This window comes from Haemaphysalis longicornis, unplaced genomic scaffold (assembly GCF_048455015.1).
Source record: "Haemaphysalis longicornis isolate Haplotype H1 unplaced genomic scaffold, Haemaphysalis longicornis Haplotype H1 scaffold_2, whole genome shotgun sequence".
NCBI classification, from domain to species: Eukaryota; Metazoa; Arthropoda; class Arachnida; order Ixodida; family Ixodidae; genus Haemaphysalis; species Haemaphysalis longicornis.
In genome coordinates this window covers 146,571,650-146,576,851 of record NW_027526295.1, presented here as the reverse complement: position 1 = coordinate 146,576,851, position 5,202 = coordinate 146,571,650, and positions in this window count along the sequence as shown.

Sequence of the window (5,202 nt, the reverse complement as noted above, 5' to 3'; positions counted from 1 at the left end):
ATGAAAAAATTGGAAACTGAACTCAAAATCGAACAGGAGAGACGCTTGGTACTCGAGCGGCAGATCGAGCTTGAGAGACTGAAAAGGAGTTCTGAACCAGGCGTGAGCTCCGGCGACTCGGGCGGACAGGACACGCGCAGCGAACTCCGGCATTTTTCAAAACTCGTCTCGGGAGTGCTGCCGAAATTCCCTTCAGAAGCGGAAGTGCCGATCTGGTTTGAGTCCGTGGAAAATACGCTTGAGGCATACGCCGCGCCGAGGGAGTTGTGGGGCAAAATTGTCTTTCCGCTTATAGCGGAAAAGGTTCCCTTTGTTTCGACGCGACTTACTCCATCCCAGCATAGTGAGTATGAGGTTCTCAAAAAGACAGTGCTGGAGGAGCTGAAATTGTCAGCCGGGGAATACCAGCGGAGGTTTCTTGGGGCGAGGAAACGCGCGAGTGAAGGGTGGAGACAATTCGCGACGCGACTCCAGAGTTACCTTCATTTCTACCTCGAGGCCAGAAACGTGAAGTCGTTCGAGGAGGTGATCCAGCTGCTGGTGGCCGACCAGCTAAAAAATAACCTGGCCGAGTCTGCGCTGCGCTACGTAACCCTTCAAGAAGGGGAAGGCTGGAAGAAGGCCTCAGCTTTGGCAAGCCTACTGCAGACTTTTGAGGATGCAGAGGGAAGGGACGGCGCAGCTAAGAAGCCGGAAACAAAGGTACGGCATGCACCGGCCTCGCAGGGAGTAACTTCAAGTGGACCGCCGCCAAAACCGGGCGCGGTGAAACAGAGCACCGACGTGCGAAAAAAGTGGGGAGCCTGCTTCGGGTGTGGTTCAAGGGACCACCTAAAAGCGAAATGCCCGCACAATGTCAACAAACTGACGGCAGGGGCCTCGGAAGGAAAAGGAAATAGCTTGTCGGCCAGAGTTGCAACGAATGAAGCGTGTGCAGGCCACAGCGAACTTAGGCCCGTGAGCTTGGGCTGCCATGGCAGGAAGATGGACGCAATTCTGGACACGGGAGCGGAGATAACTGCCGTTAGAGAAAGCGCGCTGCCACCGGAGCTAGTCGAGCCTCACGGGACAATCAACTTGACTTCCGCATTCGGAGAGAAGGTAGTGGCAAAGCTCGCGGTGGTTCCGTTGACGATAACGCGCGAGGTCGGCGTGTTTTCGGACATTAAAGAAGCGGTGCCGGTACTTTGCGCGCTGACGGACAGGTTGGTTTCTCAGACCGATTGTCTACTCTCGGAAGAGGCGTGGGAACGTCTTAGGGCGGGAGCCGAGATGAAAGGGGTGGTATGGGCAGACGGGAGCGACGTAGCGGACCGCACGGAGGGCGAACTAGCAAGGCTGGTAGACGATGAGCGGAGCGCAGAGGGGTCGGTCCAAGTTGCAATCGGTCAGGTTACAACGCGAGCAAAGGGTGGCCAGGACGCGGAAAGCGAGGAGCAGTGCAGTGAAACAACTCACGACGGGAATGGCGAGAGGAGCTCGTCGGAGAGGTTTCGGGCCGAGCAGCAGAGTGATGCGACATTGCAAGCTGCCTGGGAAAATGCAAAACGCGGAAAGGGACGCATGGTCGTGGTAGACGGCATTTTGTACCACCGAGACAAACTTCTGGGACAAGCTGTAATGCAACTGGTGCTACCGGAGAGTCGTAGAGGCGATGTATTGCGAATGGCTCACGAGTCAAACTGGGCTGGTCATCTAGGTTTCCGCAAAACGAAGGCCCGCATAAAGTACAGTTTCTTTTGGCCGGCTATCGAAGGAGACGTAAGGCGCTACTGCGCTAGCTGCCATGCCTGCCAGACAAGATCCGACTTGCGTACTGCCGACCGGATCCCGATAGAACCGCTGGCAAGGCCTAGGTACCCGTTCGAGAGAGTTAACGTTGACGTCATTGGCCCGCTGCAGCCACCATCAGGTAGAGGGCACAAATATGCACTGTGCATAATTGATTTGTGCACACGGTGGCCCGAGGTAGTGTGTCTCCGCTCTCTGAGCGCTAGGGCGACTTGCGACGCCCTACTGAGGGTATTTAGCAGCACAGGGATACCCGAAGTGATCGCGTCCGACTGTGGGACTAACTTCACTGCTGAGTTAACACAGGAGTTCTTAAAGCGACTCGGCTGCTTCCCGAGGTTTTCGACCCCGGGCCACCCGGAGAGCAACGGCGCTGTGGAGCGGTGGAACAGGACGTTTAAGAACATGGTGTACCACACCATCCAAAAGGAAGGTAGAGACTGGGACAAGGCGGTGCCCTTTCTTTTGTGGGCATATCGCGAAGTCCCGCATGATACTACAGGAGTGTCGCCATTTGAAATGGTGTACGGTAGGCCGCCTAGCGGACCGCTAGCTGTCGTCAAACGCGCTTTAACGGGAGAAATGCCTGCGTTAGCGGACCTTGGCCCGTCCCCGTCCGCTTACATGAAAGAGCTGAAAGAGCGTCTAGAGCAGGCAGCGCAAACAGCCGAACTGGTAGGATCCAGACAGCAGAATGCTTACGCAAAGCAGTTCAACAAGCGGGCGACAAGCAAGAGCTTTCAGGAGGGGGACGCAGTGTTGGTGTTTGATGACGACAGGCCGGGGAAGATGTTCCCCAAGTGGAAGGGACCAGGTAGGGTAACCGGGCGGTACAGGGAGCACTCATACTTTGTCGAAATGCCGGAAGGAAACCGACGGCTAGTACACGCAAGCAAGTTGCGACCCTATAACAGTAGGGTAATGCAGATAGGCGTCGCTTTCGAGGAAGATGAGGCGTTCGGGGAGGTGGAGTGCGCGCCCCGATCTGGGAAAGGAGGTTCCGCGGACATGACCTTGTTGGGGAACTTATTAGGTCATCTAGAGAAGAACGAGAGTGGTCAGATCCGCAAGGTGTTTGCGGAGTACAGCGGTTTGTTCGACGACAGACTGGGGGTGGCGAGGGTACGCGAACACGATGTAGTGTTGCAGGAGGGCTTCGCGCTAAAACCGTGTAAACCGTATCGCATCCCCATAGCTCTAAAGGGAGAAGTAGGGGCGCAGTTGGACGAGCTACTAGATAGGGATTTAATTTTCCCGTGCGAGAGCCCACACGCGCATTCCATCGTGTGCGTGGCGAAAAAGGACGGATCAGTCAGAATATGCGTTGATTACCGCAGACTGAACGCAGGAACGGTGCCCGACGCGTATCCGATGACACTGCAGCAGGAGCTCATAATGAACGTCGGGCAGGCCTACTATATTACCCTTTTGGACCTGCGAAGAGGCTACTGGCAAGTACCTCTAGCGCCAGCGGCTCGTTCACTCACCGCCTGGCACGTGCCATCGGGGGCAGTTTGCATGAAAAGTCATGCCTTTTGGCCTCAAAAACGCGGCGCAAACGTTTCAGAGGGCCATGAACGAGCTGCTCCATCCGCACTCTGAATACGCCTGTGCGTATCTAGACGACATAGCGGTATTCAGTGAGACCCTGAGCGAGCACGTACAACATTTCAGGGCGGTCTTCGCGGCGTTAGACCGGGCGAGGCTCAAGGTGAAACTCGAGAAGTGTCAGGTCGCCCGAGGGTCCATACGCTACTTAGGGCATATGGTCGGTTCGGGAGCGCACGCGCCGGACCCGGACAAGTTGGCTGCAATACGGGGGCTTAAAGAGCCAACGACTAAGAGGGAGCTGCGCAGCGTCCTCGGACTGTGCGGCTACTACCGAAGTTACGTGCCCAACTATGCTGAGGTGGCGAGGCCGCTTACGGAACTGACCGGGAAGGGAATTCCGAACAAGATTCCGTGGTCGGCCGAAGCTGACAGCGCGTTCCAAAGACTCAAAGCGGCACTTTGCGAGGCGACAGCGCTGGCAACGCCGAAGCCGGACGCGCCGTTTTTGTTGTCCACCGACGCCTCGGCTTTCGCGGCGGGTGCCTGTTTGTCCCAGCGCGCCGAGGATGGCTCCGAGCGTCCCATAGCGTTCGCGAGCCATAAGTTCACGCCCACTCAAGCTCGATGGTCGACCATAGAGAGGGAGGCATTTGCGGTGATCTGGGGGCTTAAAAAGTTTGACATTTGGCTCTTTGGCGCCCAGGTGACGGTGATCTCCGACCACAACCCCCTTTCCTTCCTCACTTTGTCCACGCCACAGGGCGCAAAGTTGACTCGTTGGGCACTAGCGCTGCAGCGCTATAATGTTGTTGTACAGCACCGAAAGGGTAGCGACCATTCAAACGTGGACGCTTTGTCCAGAGTACCTAACGCATATTGGGAAGCGGGTGGCAGTGTTGGTGGCCTGGCGGGCGGCGAGAAGGACCCACTCAAAGAGAAGTGAGGGGTCTTACGGCGGAGAAGAATACCGTGAACGCTCGAACTTGCAGAGGACCCATCGGCCTAAAAACGACCTTTGCATGGGTGTTTGTTTGACACGAGAGTGTGTGTGCGTGTGTGTTGTTTTCTTTACGGTGACGCGCTTTTCCTGAGTGGACACTATGCTTATGGACAAGTGCCTGTGTTGTCTTGGAAAGTGACCGTGGGGAATTTTGTCGGGTTTGCTCCGTGTTGTGTTCATCTTTTCTTATTCAGTTTTAAGGGAGCGGTTGGCGCTATTATCTGTGTCTTGTTGGGATCTCCATAAGAGGCCTTTGGGCCCTTATGTTTATCTTGGGAAGGGCGTGTAGGGGTCGGGTGATCCCGTCATTATTGCCCTAATTTCATGCCCAGGCAGGCAACAGGGCAACGGCCTCGCGGGCGTAGAGTCTCCCCCCCCCTTGAGCGCCGTGTTTCGGCCTTGCGTGCCAGATGGAGGCAATCGAGGGAGCTGCTGGGTGGATGACCGCGCTTTGGATTTCGCGCGGCGGATGCAGTGTGCGGCCGGGCCGAAGCTAGCGCTAGGTTGAGGCGTCGGATATCGTTGGGCACGTGCGTTTGGTTTGAGTGGCGCGTATGGTTGCGCGCCCTTGGACGAAGGGCCCGCCACAGTGCAGGTGCGTGGGAACGCGGTCGGAGCGAGCGCGACCTCCTCCCCCGGATGCGAGGTTTCTTCGATTGCAAGCATGCGCTCATCGGACAGACCGGGTTGAGTTGTGGCTCGTCTCTGACGGGGTGCCGCGGGCACATAGCGACCAACGGCCTCAATGTATCCTCTTTGTAACCAACTGTAAAAAGTGTAAATACAAGTTTTCGTTTCCTCTCAACGGGTCGTCGCCTTCATCACAGCCGCAGCGCTGCACTAAAAGCAGCGCAGGGCTG